The 14,229-nt window shown below is 43.6% G+C and overlaps 1 non-coding gene across 1 annotated transcript; it reads left to right on the top strand.

The window, feature by feature from the left end:
• Window positions 1-9,689: 9,689 nt before the first annotated feature.
• trnas-gcu lies at window positions 9,690-9,771 on the top strand. The gene has a single exon. It is a non-coding gene; the product is annotated as a tRNA-Ser (tRNA).
• Window positions 9,772-14,229: the final 4,458 nt, after the last annotated feature.

The following is a 14,229-nucleotide window of genomic DNA, read 5'->3' as shown; positions in this document are numbered from 1 at the left end:
TCCGCAACGCTGTCTCCCTGCAGAGAGCCACCATTGTAAAACATGAGGAGCTACTTCAGAGCCTTATGGAAGGTCTCCATACGCTGTCGGGATGCCATGACCAGGGTTTCAAGACGTTACTAAATCAATTCCATGGACTATCTATCAGGCAGCATGCCAACGGAGACCTCCCGGACGCTCAGTAATTCCCCTGCCAGTGAAGATTTTGAACAGCCTACCCTGGCTTCCCGAGAACCCCGCTTACCTCCTCCTGAGCGCTATGTTGGGGACCCTGGAACCTGCCAGGCGTTTCTTTCCCAGTGCTCCCTCATCTTTGAGCTGCAGCCCTCTTCGTTCCCTTCGGACCGTTCAAGAATATCTTATAATGCTAATGTCTGGTAAAGTGCTCTCCTGGGCTATGGCGGTTTGGGAGCAACAATCCACCATTTGCCTTCGTTTGGAGGATTTCATGGCGGAGGTGAGGAAGGTATTCGATTCTCCGGTGTTCGGGAGAGAGGCAGCTTGAAAGCAACTTCAATTATGTTAAAAGCCCCGTAGTGTGGCAGACTATGCAGTAGACTTTTGCACGTTGGCCGCTGAGAGTGCCTGGAACCCGGAGTCTCTGTTCGATACCTTTCTTCATGGACTATCCGAGGAGATTAAAGACGAGCTCGCAGCTCGGGAGTTACCCCTGGACCTCGACTCTCTCATAGCCTTAACAATAAATATCGATGGACGTCTACGGGAGCACAGGAGGGAGATGAGGTCTGTTTTCGGCCCAACTCATTCATTCACGGCTGCTTGCTTGCCCCGAAGAACTCCGGAAGTCCCCGACGCCTGCATTTCCGAGAGGATCCGAAGGCAACTAATTCTCTACAGTGCCTACGCAACGGGGCAGAGCTAGGCTGTCGCCTCAGGAACGAATACAGAGGCTTAACTCCAACAGTTGCATGTATTGTGGTGCTAAGGGCATTACAAATCCGCCTTTCCAGTAAAAGACCAGACTCATCAGCTAGGTAAGAGTACTATGGTGGGCCATACTGGGAGTTTTCTAACTCCATTTACTCGTATTCTCTTCCATGTCATTCTGCTGTGGGGTGACCGGTCTAAATCTCTCCGAGTGCTCATTGACTCTGGAGCTGATGAGAGTTTTATGGACGCTACTCTAGTATCGGAGCTTGATATCTCCATATCTCCAACTCCTCTCCATTCCCATGGATGCCAGAGCACTGGATGGACGCACCATAGGCAGGGTCACTCATAGTATGGTGCCCATTAACTTCTTGTGAATAGGGGGGCGCTGTTTTCACTTTGGAAAAAATCGTGCCCAAATTAAACGGCCTCGTACTCTGTTCTAGATCATACAATATACATATTATTATTACTATTGGATAGAAAACACTCTGAAGTTTCTAAAACTGTTTGAATTATATCTGTGAGTAAAACAGAACTCATTTGGCAGCAAACTTCCATACAGAAAGTGAAAAATCTGAAAACGAGGCTCAATTGGCTTTTATTTATCGATATGTATGCACTTCATACGCCTTCCACTAGATGTCAACAGGCAGTAGAAGGTTGAATGGGGTGTCTAGCTTGATGTGAGGCCGAATAAGAGCTTTTGGAGTTGCAGGTCCGGTATTTTGTCAGTTTTCGACGGTGCGCGGGGGAACTCGACATTGTCTTCTGAAAAGCGTTCGGTATACACGGCGAATTGCTCCGGCAAAGAACTCATCATAAACTTAACTAAAAAATACATGTTGTACAGCAAATGAAAGATACACTGGTTCTTAATGCAACCGCTGTGTTAGATTTTTTTTAATAACTTTAGTAGAACATACAGCATGCAGTATTGTGAAACAGCGCTCACATATTCTCCGCCTTGTTGGAGCCAACATTTACCACAAAAATACGAAATAACATCATAAATATTCTCTTACCTTTCTTGAGCTTCCATCAGAATGTTGTGCAAGGAGTCCTATTTCCAGAATAAATCGTTGTTTGGTTTTAGAATGTCCATTTCTTCTGTCGAATTAGCAACTTTGGCTAGCCATGTGGAGCTCACGTGTCCAAGAAATGTTTGTGCCTGGAAAAATTCCAAAAGTCACAATAAACGTTGAATAAACTGATCAAACTCGGTTGAAAAATCCTACTTTATGATGTTTTTCTCATATGTATCAAATAAAATCAGAGATTAGATTAGGTGACTGTCCAAAATATCTCCGGAGATTTTGGTGAATTGTTGCTACGTATTCACAATGTATAACCACGATTTGCAGCTCTAAATATGCACATTTTCGAACAAAACATAAATGTATTGTATAACATGATGTTATAAGACTGTCATCTGATGAAGTTGTCCAAAGGTTAGTGATTCATTTTATATCTATTGCTGTTTTTTGCGAAAGCTATGTTTGCGGTGGATAAATGGCGTTGTGTGTTTGGCTATTGTGATGAGCTAATATAATTCTATATTGTGTTTTCGCTGTAAAACACTTAAAAAATCGGAAATATTGGCTGGATTCACAAGATGTTTATCTTTCATTTGCTGTACACCATGTATTTTTCATAAATGTTTTATTATGAGTATTTATGTATTTCATGTTGCTCTCTGTAATTATTCTGTCTGCTTTGGTGCTATTTGTGATGGTGGCTGCAATGTAAAACCAGGATTTGTAGCTATAAATATGCACATTTTCGAACAAAACATAAATGTATTGTATAACATGATGTTATAAGACTGTCATCTGATGAAGTTGTTCAAGGTTAGTGATTCATTTTATCTCTATTTGTGGGTTTTGTGAAAGCTACCTATGCGGTGGAAACATGGTGAAAATATGCCGTTGTGTGTTTGGCTATTGTGGTTAGCTAATATAAATACATATTGTGTTTTCGCTGTAAAACATTTTAAAAATCGGAAATGATGGCTGGATTCACAAGATGTTTATCTTTCATTTGCTGTATTGGACTTGTGATTTCATGAAAATTATATTATATGATATCCTTGTCCCGTTAGGCTAGGCTATGCTAGTCAGCTTTTTTGATGAGGATGCTCCCGGATCCGGGATGGGTATCACTGAAAGGTTAACTTCTTATGGCTGCAAGGGGCAGTATTGAGTAGCCAGTTAAATTGTGCCCATTTCAAACGGCCTCGTACTCAATTCTTGCTCGTACAATATGCATATTATTATTACTATTGGATAGAAAACACTCTCTAGTTTCTAAAACCGTTTGAATTATTTCTCTGAGTGAAACAGAACTCATTCTGCAGCACTTTTCCTGACCAGGAAGTGGAACGTCTGAAATCGATGCTCTGTTCTTCTTCATGCCTATAAATGGGCACAAGACCTATTAGTATACATACACGTCATACACCTTCCTCTGGTTGTCAAGAGGCTGTGAGAGAAGAAATGAGGTGATTATCTCGATCTGAGTTGGAACACATCATCTTGGAATCTCGTGTCCACCATTTTCGGTACTCTGAATAGCGCGAGCTGGACAGTGTGATTGCCTTTTGTTTAGCTTCCGTTATAGGCGACTACAATCTCCGGCTTTGATTTTATTTGATACATGTCACCATATCATCGTAAAGTATGTTTTTTCAATATGGTTTCATCAGATTATTGAAATTTTTTCGGGAGTTTTGCTGTGTTCCGTTCTCTTCCGTTTGTTGACATGGAGAGTGTCGTGGCACCCGGCTAGCGCGCTTGCTAAATGAAGAGGGAAAGTGTCCGTTCTGAATCCAAACAACGACTGTTCTGGACAAAGGACACCTTGTCCAACATTCTGATGAAAGATCAGCAAAAGTAAGACCCATTTTATGATGTTATTTCATATATCTGCCGTAGTCGCCGGCGCCCAAGTGTTTCTGGCTATTGTGCTAAGCTAATATAACGCTACATTTTGTTTTCGCTGTAAAACACTTGATAAATCGGAAATATTGTCTGGAATCACAAGATGCCTGTCTTTCAATTGCTGTACACTATGTATTTTTCAGAAATGTTTTATGATGAGTATTTAGTTATTTCGCGTTGGTGTCTGTAATTTTTCTGTCTGCTTTCGGTGCAATTTCTGACTGTAGCTGCAATGTAAACTATGATTTATACCTGAAATATGCACATTTTTCTAACAAAACATATGCTATACAATAAATATGTTATCAGACTGTCATCTGATGAATTTGTTTCTTGGTTAGTGGCTATTTATATCTTTATTTGGTCGAATTTGTGATAGCTACTGATGGAGTAAATAACTGGTGGAGTAATGAAAAATGGTGTCTTTTGCTAACGTGGTTAGCTAATAGATTTACATATTGTGTCTTCCCTGTAAAACATTTTAAAAATCGGACATGTTGGCTTGATTCACAAGATGTGTACCTTTCATCTGGTGTCTTGGACTTGTTAATGTGTGAAAGTTAAATATTTAAAAAAAAATATCTTTTGAATTTCGCGCCCTGCACTTTGAGCTGGCTGTTGTCATAAGTGTACCGACGTCGGGCTTGCACGCCAAACAGGTTAACGAGACGTGGTGTGATCATAACAACATACAGGAACTCAAGTCATTCTGTTCACCTGACTTAGAATTCCTTACAATCAAATGTCGACCGCATTATCTACCAAGGGAATTCTCTTCGATTATAATCACAGCCGTATATATTCCCCCCCAAGCAGACACATCGATGGCCCTGAACGAACTTTATCTGACTCTATGTAAACTGGAAACCACACACCCTGAGGCTGCATTCATCGTAGCTGGGGATTTTAACAAGGCTAATCTGAAAACAAAACTCCCTAAATTCTATCAGCATATCGATTGTGCTACCAGGGCTGGCAAAACCCTGGATCATTGTTATTCTAACTTCCGCGACGCATATAAGGCCCTCCCCCGACCTCCTTTCAGAAAAGCTGACCACGACTCCATTTTGTTGCTTCCAGCCTACAAACAGAAACTAAAACAAGAAGCTCCAGTGCTCAGGTCTGTTCAACGCTGGTCCGACCAATCTGACTCCACGCTTCAAGACTGCTTCGATCACGTGGATTGGGATATGTTCCGCATTGCGTCCAACAACAACATTGACGAATACACTGATTCGGTGAGCGAGTTCATTAGAAAGTGCATCGGCGACATAATACCCACAGCAACGATTAAAACATTCCCAAACCAGAAACCGTGGGTGGTGGCAGCATTCGCGTGAAACTGAAAGCGCGAACCACTGCTTTTAACCAGGGCAAGTTGACCAGAAACATGACCGAATACAAACAGTGTAGCTATTCCCTCCGCAAGGCAATCAAACAAGCTAAGTGCCAGTATAGAGACAAAGTAGAGTCGCAATTCAACAGCTCAGACACAAGAGGTATGTGGCAGGGTCTACAGTCAATCACGGATTACAAAAAGAAAACCAGCCCCGTCGCGGACCAGGATCTTTTGCTCCCAGACAGACTAAATAACGTTTTTGCTCGCTTTGAGGACAATACAGTGCCACTGACACGGCCCGCTACCAAAACCTGCGGACTCATCTTCACTGCATCCGAGGTGAGTAAAACATTTAAACGTGTTAACCCTTGCAAGGCTGCAGGCCCAGACGGCATTCCCAGCCGCGGCCTCAGAGCATGCGCAGACCAGCTGGCTGGTGTGTTTACGGACATATTCAATCAATCCTTATCCCAGTCTGCTGTTCCCACATGCTTCAAGAGGGCCACCATTGTTCCTGTTCCCAAGAAAGCTAAGGTAACTGAGCTAAACGACTACCGCCCCGTAGCACTCACTTCCGTCATCATGAAGTGCTTTGAGAAACTAGTCAAGGACCATATCACCTCCACCCTACCTGACACCCTAGACCCACTCCAATTTGCTTACTGACCCAATAGGTCCACAGACGACGCAATCGCAACCACACTGCACACTGCCCTAACCCATCTGGACAAGAGGAATACCTATGTGAGAATGCTGTTCATCGACTACAGCTCAGCATTTAACACCATAATACCCTCCAAACTCGTCATCAAGCTTGAGACCCTGGGTCTCGACCCCGCCCTGTGCAACTGGGTACTGGACTTCCTGACGCGCCGCCCCCAGGTGGTGAGGGTAGGTAACAACATCTCCACCCCGCTGATCCTCAACACTGGGGCCCCACAAGGGTGCGTTCTGAGCCCTCTCCTGTACTCCCTGTTCACCCACGACTGCGTGGCCATGCACGCCTCCAACTCAATCATCAAGTTTGCGGACGGCACTACAGTGGTAGGCTTGATTACCAACAACGACGAGATGGCCTACAGGGAGGAGGTGAGGGCCCTCGGAGTGTGGTGTCAGGAAAATAACCTCACACTCAACGTCAACAAAACAAAGGAGATGATTGTGAACTTCAGGAAACAGCAGAGGGAGCACCCCCCTATCCACATCGACGGGACAGTAGTGGAGAGGGTAGTAAGTTTTAAGTTCCTTGGTGTACACATCACGGACAAACTGAATTGGTCCACCCACACAGACAGCGTTGTGAAGAAGGCGCAGCAGCACCTCTTCAACCTCAGGAGGCTGAAGAAATTCGGCTTGTCACCAAAAGCACTCACAAACTTCTACAGATGCACAATCGAGAGCATCCTGCCGGGTTGTATCACCGCCTGGTACGGCAACTGCTCCGCCCACAACCGTAAGGCTCTCCAGAGGGTAGTGAGGTCTGCACAACGCATCACCGGGGGCAAACTACCTGCCCTCCAGGACACCTACACCACCCGATGTCACAGGAAGGCCATAAAGATCATCAAGGACAACAACCACCCGAGCCACTGCCTGTTCACCCCGCTATCATCCAGAAGGCGAGGTCAGTACAGGTGCATCAAAGCAGGGACCGAGAGACTGAAAAACAGCTTCTATCTCAAGGCCATCAGACTGTTATCAGACTGTCATCTGATGAAGTTGTTTCTTGGTTAGTGGCTATTTATATCTTTATTTGGTCGAATTTGTGATAGCTACCTATGCAGGAAAAAAATTGTGGAGTAAAAAAAGTGGTGTCTTTTGCTAACGTGGTTAGCTAATAGATTTACATATTGTGTCTTCCCTGTAAAACATTTTTAAAAAATCAGAAATGATGGCTGGATTCACAAGATGTGTATCTTTCATCTGGTGTCTTGGACTTGTGATTTAATGATATTTAGATGCTAGTATTTACTTGTGACGCTATGCTAGGCTATGCTAGTCAGCTTTTTTACTGATGGGGGTGCTCCCGGATCCGGGATTGGGAGGAATTAGAGGTTAAACAGCCACCACTAACATTTAGTGGCCGCTGCCAACATACTGACTCAACTCCAGCCACTTTAATTATGGGAATTGATGGAAATGTATGTAAAAATGTATCACTAGCCACTTTAAACAATGCCACTTAATATAATGTTTACATACCCTACATTACTCATCTCATATGTATATGTATATACTGTACTCTATATCATCTACTGCATCTTGCCATCTTTATGTAATACATGTATCACTAGCCACTTTGAACTATGCCACTTTATGTTTATATACCCTACATTACTCATCTCATATGTATATACTGTACTCTATACCATCTACTGCATCTTGCCTATGCCGTTCTGTACCATCACTCTTGCATATATCTTTATGTACATATTCTTTATCCCTTTACACTTGTGTGTATAAGGTAGTAGTTGTGGAATTGTTAGGTTAGATTACTCGTTGGTTATTACTGCATTGTTGGAACTAGAAGCACAAGCATTTCGCTACACTCGCATTAACATCTGCTAACCATGTGTATGTGACAAATAAAATTGGATTTGATTTGATTCAGGTATTGAAGAATAGCTTTACCAAGGGCAACCTCAACAGTGGGATTTGAACCGACACCTCCCCAAACTTAATCAAGAACTGTAGACCACTCGGCCTGACAACAAATTTGTTAAATGTCTCGATGGGATCGACACATGGCCCTGCCATTGCTATGCCTAACTTTCATTGATTTCAATCAAGGGTTTTTCATACAGCAACTACAGTTTGTGGGGGCAACTGCCACAAGAAGGCTACAGGATGAGGTGTCCGAGTGGTTAAGGCGATGGACTGCTAATCCATTGTGCTGTGCATGCATGGGTTAGATTCCCATCCTCAACATGCACACAAAATAAAGGTGCTTTTTAATGGCACTGGAAGATTTTGACTCTCGCAAACACTGGTAAGATGCCCGACTGCCTCCGCGAGAGCACAGGACTTGGTATCTGAGTGGTGAAGGCGATGAACTACATGTGTGGATTGGAACACAAACATCTTCGCAAAACAGATGTTATTTCTTCTCTTGCATGGCCCCACATGAATATAGAATCCCTGCACAATCCTAGAGCGACTGATAAGATTTAGGTATTGAAGAATAGCTATACCAAGGGCAACCTCAACGGTGGGATTTGAACCGACACCTCCGCACACTTAATCAAGCACTGTAGACCACTCGGCCTGACAACACATTTGTTAAATGTCTCGATGGGATCGACACATGGCCCTGCCATTGCTATGCCTAACTTTCATTGATTTCAATCAAGGGTTTACATACAGCAACTACAGTTTGTGGGAGCAACTACCACATCTATGGTAAAGGATAAGGTGGCCGAGTGGTTAAGGAGATGGACTGCTAATCCATTGTGCTATGCATGCATGGGTTCGAATCCCATCCTCATCGTTCACCTAAATAAGCTGTGTTTTTTTATGGCACTGGAAGATTTTGACTCTCGCAAAGACTGGTAAGATGGCCGACTGCCACCGCGAGAGCACAGGACTTGGTATCTGATGGTGAAGGCGATGAACTACATGTGTGGATTGGAACACAAACATCTTCGCAAGACAGATGTAATTTCTTCTCTTGCATGGCCGTCATGAATATAGAATCCCTGCACAATCCTAGAGCGACTGATAAGATTCAGGTATTGAAGAATAGCTTTACCAAGGGCAACCTCAACGGTGGGATTTGAACCGACACTTCCACACACTTTATCAAGCACTGTAGACCACTCGGCCTGACAACACATTTGTTAAATGTCTCGATGGGATCGACACATGGCCCTGCCATTGCTATGCCTAACTTTCATTGATTTCAATCAAGGGTTTACATACAGCAACTACAGTTTGTGGGGGCAACTGCCACAAGTATGTAATTGGTTGAGGTGGCCGAGTGGTTAAGTCGATGGACTGCTAATCCATTGTGCTATGCACGCATTGGTTCGAATCCAATCCTCATCGTGCGCACAATAAAATGGTGCTATTTATGGCGCTGTAAGATTTTGACTCTCGCAAGCACTGGTAAGATGGCCGACTGCCACCGTGAGAGCACAGGACTTGGTATTTGAGTGGTGAAGCCGATGAACTACATGTGTGGATTGGAACACAAACATCTTCACGAAACAGATGTTATTTCTTCTCTTGCATGGCCCCACATGAATATAGAATCACTGCACAATCCTAGAGCGAATGATAAGATTCAGGTATTGAAGAATAGCTTTACCAAGGGCAACCTCAACGGTGGGATTTGAACCGACACCTCCCCACACTTAATCAAGAACTGTAGACCACTCGGCCTGACAACAAATTTGTTAAATGTCTCGATGGGATCGACACATGGCCCTGCCATTGCTATGCCTAACTTTCATTGATTTCAATCAAGGGTTTACATACAGCAACTACAGTTTGTGGGAGCAACTGCCACACCTATGCTAAAGGATGAGGTGGCCGAGTGGTTAAGGCAATGGACTGCTAATCCATTGTGCTATGCATGCATGGGTTCGAATCCCATCCTCATCGTTCACCTAAATAAGCTGTGTTTTTTTATGGCACTGGAAGATTTTGACTCTCGCAAAGACTGGTAAGATGGCCGACTGCCACCGCGAGAGCACAGGACTTGGTATCTGATGGTGAAGGCGATGAACTACATGTGTGGATTGGAACACAAACATCTTCGCAAGACAGATGTAATTTCTTCTCTTGCATGGCCGTCATGAATATAGAATCCCTGCACAATCCTAGAGCGACTGATAAGATTCAGGTATTGAAGAATAGCTTTACCAAAAGCAACCTCAACGGTGGGATTTGAACCGACACTTCCACACACTTTATCAAGCACTGTAGACCACTCGGCCTGACAACACATTTGTTAAATGTCTCGATGGGATCGACACATGGCCCTGCCATTGCTATGCCTAACTTTCATTGATTTCAATCAAGGGTTTACATACAGCAACTACAGTTTGTGGGGGCAACTGCCACAAGTATATAATTGGTTGAGGTGGCCGAGTGGTTAAGTCGATGGACTGTTAATCAATTGTGCTATGCACGCATTGGTTTGAAAACCATCCACATCGTGCGCCCCAAAAAACATGACTATTTTATGGCACTGGAAGATTTTGACTCTCGCAAACACTGGTAAGATGGCCGACTGCCACCGCGAGAGCACAGGACTTGGTATCTGAGTGGTGAAGGCGATGAACTACATGTGTGGATTGGAACACAAACATCTTCGCAAGACAGATGTAATTTCTTCTCTTGCATGGCCGTCATGAATATAGAATCCCTGCACAATCTTAGAGCGACTGATAAGATTCAGGGATTGAAGAATAGCTTTACCAAGGGCAACCTCAACGGTGGGATTTGAACACCTCCACACACTTAATCAAGCACTGTAGACCACTCAGCCTGACAACACACATTTGTTAAGGTATGAATACACTTGAAAGCATCAATACCAGTCCTGTTGGTCTTTGCGACAGATATATGGCAAAATTATACTGGTGGGGTTTTTCGCCATACCGTCAGTGCTGCAACAATGCATAAAAAAAGTACATTTCTTGGAATGGAGTTCGTACATCATATGTACTACATTCTTAAACAGGTTTTACCTGCAATATGAATCGTATTAGAAGATAACATGCTGTTTGTAAATGGATTGAATTTGCTTTCATTTGATTATAGTCTGGATTAAAGCGTTTCATCCTCAGTGCGGTGCTCACTACTTGTTAGAGCTCCAATACCTTAACATAATTCCCCACAGCCTGTATACATCCATTCCCATATTTTCCCCATCTCCTGAATGAGATCAAAAAGATTGTTTCATGCATTCAATAACAAATACTGTGATAAACATGGGTTGTGGTTACATATCACAACAGCATCAAGCATCATTGAATATACGTGTGAAATGCATATCATTTGATCTTCCACATCTCTGTAAGAGCCACTATCTCCTCGTCTGGAGAAGGTTCTGTGGAACTCTGCAGACCTGCAGGATCTAGAACTGGAGCTATTGCTACAGTCGGGTTCTGCTTAAAGCAAACAGGTTCATAAGATTGGCTGATAGTCCTGAAAGGTGTCTCAAATGGAATCAGAGTATACTATTCAGACTTTGGACTGCTCAACCCCTGTCCACATACAGTAACAAGCACTGTGTTTGTAGCCAGGGCTATAGAGTTTGTTTTGGTGTATGGCGTGGCATTGCTTTAACTAGTTGCTTGTAGCAGGCAAGAGCCAATGAATTATTAATCATGTGGCCTCATTTGGGACTTGTAAGTAATGGTAAGTACAGAGTGCAAAAATGCAGCAGTATCTGGCTTTTAAAAACAAAACAGCGTTGTGAAGCCAGACTGTTTGAATGCAGCGGGGTGCGGAAATGTGTGTTGTGAAGCGTGGTCTCTGGACAAACGAGGGTACAAACATTTGTTTTTACATATTTTGTTTCGCATGTGCCTTGAATGTTTTATTTCCATAAAGCCATCTTTTTTTTTCTGTTTTTACTAGCGGCAGTCACAGCGGGCGAGGGCGAGTTGGATGGAGGGGTAGAGAGAGGATCACCAGTCATTCGCTGTCCTCATTTGCTGGAGTCCTCTGCTCTGCTCTGAATCCCAGCTCGGCTCTAGCCTTGATTACATTCCTGCCCTGGTGTCCAAAGCTTGAGGGAGAACTGAGGCGACAACCTGGACTGACCTGCTCTCCTCACCTGGGTGCCCGTCTCTCCGCACAGCTGGTGTTTACTCTGCTGCAGGCCTGGGAAGGCACACACACACACTACAGCATGCTAATGTGCTCCTCAGACAGACACATACACACACACACACACACACACACACACACACACACACACACACACACACACACACACACACACACACACACACAGACAGACAGACAGACAGACAGACAGACAGACAGACAGACAGACAGACAGACAGACAGACAGACAGACAGACAGACAGACAGACAGACAGACAGACAGACAGACAGACAGACAGACAGACAGACTGTGTGTGTGTGTGTGTGTGTGTGTGTGTGTGTGTGTGTGTGTGTGTGTGTGTGTGTGTGTGTGTGTGTGTGTGTGTGTGTGTGTGTGTGTAAGTGTATGTGTGTGTGTGCGTTGTTTAAATTGAGTGAATGTTTGCCATGTCGGGTTCAAGCATCCTTTAGTGGTTCCCATCAATACATGCCATGTCCTGTTTGTGTATTTCAAGGTAATACAGCGCATCCTACCCTGCCTCCTACAGTATACAGTGATCTGAGGGAATGAAAAGGGCAAAATGTCATTGGCAGAAGCCAAATAGAAGTGTGCATAGTCAGCTTTTTCCCTCCTTTTTTAATCAAAATTCGTCTCCATTTTGAACACCAAACATTCTAGTGGAGTGATGAGAATGACTGATTGTCTGAATAGTGAGCGTTCAGCAAAGGTCTTGGTGGACATTGAAAAGGACATTTCGAGTGGCACAGTAAGATATTAAAGCTACAGTGGCAGGGTTTGTATTGTAACTCTGTTCTTTCTCTGAAATATGAATAAAAGAGATGTGTGTTCTGTGACATGTTTTGCTGTTTTCCCAAAGCCTTAATTTGATTTAGAGCATCATAATGATTAACATTTTCAATCCACTCAGATATTGTATGCATTAAACATTTATACAGTGTAGATAAGACAAAGCACAGATAATACACCCATATGGACTTATTTACAGTGTGTTCAGATCTTTTCTGCAATTTAGTGTCATATAATTACACTGTAAGCCTGAATACATTAACATTCCATATGACACATTTTCCATTCAGTTCAAATGTGGTGTAGAGACAGCCTAAAAACCAGCACAAATGCAGACACATGCTCTCTCTCTCTCTCTCTCTCTCTTGCTCTTCCTCTCTCTCGTATTCCCTCTCTCTCTCCCTCAGTCTCTCTCTACCCTCTCTCTCTCTCTCTTTCTCTCTCTCACACACAAACACACATAAACAGACGTTGGAACAAAATGTTCTTAGAGACCTTTGATGTAAGAATGCCATGATGAATAAGACGGTTATGCAAATATGCATGAATCTGCTGGTGAAAAGTATGGTCCCAGTAGTAGGGCCATGTGACCCCTGGGCTGAAGTTGGAGTGGCTTAAGAATAACTATTAATGAGTGACAGCTCCCAGCAGCCCCAACGGTTGGCCCTGTACCATCCCCATACAGGCTGATGACACGGACTGGAGAACGCTCTCTCTCTACTGCAGCACAGCACACTGTCTGAGTGGCCCTGGCTCTCTTAAAAAAAGAGGACAAAGTGTAATTGAAACAAAATGGATGAGAAAATACATTGACTAAGACACATTTTTTATTTTTCCCCATGTAGTAATTTATTTCTCCCATTTGCAAACTTGAGTAATGTTTTTCCAGGGGGAATATAGATTTTTTATTTATTAAGCATTGGGAAATAATGAGACGATGCACCCAGGAGTAATAGGAGCCATTTTGTTAAGGAGATTAAGCAATGCTAAGCTTGTTGTGTGGTGTGGTGTGGGGCTGTGCATGAAGGAGAGGTAGTAGGTGGTCTTGTTGTTGTTGTAACTATCTCTCAGTATCCACAGACTGCCAGCCAGCACTGTGCTGCTGAACCAGATTCCCGTGGCCTCCCTGGGATCAGTGTGCTGCCATGGTGGAGAGGGGATATTGGGAGCGAGCCCTTTCGTTTTGGATGTTATGTTGAAACAGAGCAGGCTGCAGTGCCTCAGGTAACCAAGCATTCTTGTGCATTAGCATTTCCTTACAACATGATGGGAAACAGGGCAACTGGGGAGCCGCAAACCCCTTAGCATGACAAAATTAGCTGGATGGATGGCAGGGAGAGTGGATGATATGCTGCAGAGTAAGAGGGGATATTATACTGTACTGTATGCTTGAACCATTCTCTTCAAAGCTGAAACAATTCGTAGCGTATCTAGGTACTGTATGTATTCATTGCTTCCTACTGCCACGCTTT

Source organism: Salvelinus namaycush, chromosome 30 (genome assembly GCF_016432855.1).
Source record: "Salvelinus namaycush isolate Seneca chromosome 30, SaNama_1.0, whole genome shotgun sequence".
In the NCBI taxonomy this organism is placed as follows: domain Eukaryota; kingdom Metazoa; phylum Chordata; class Actinopteri; order Salmoniformes; family Salmonidae; genus Salvelinus; species Salvelinus namaycush.
This window is presented reverse-complemented; position numbering and strand designations above follow the sequence as displayed.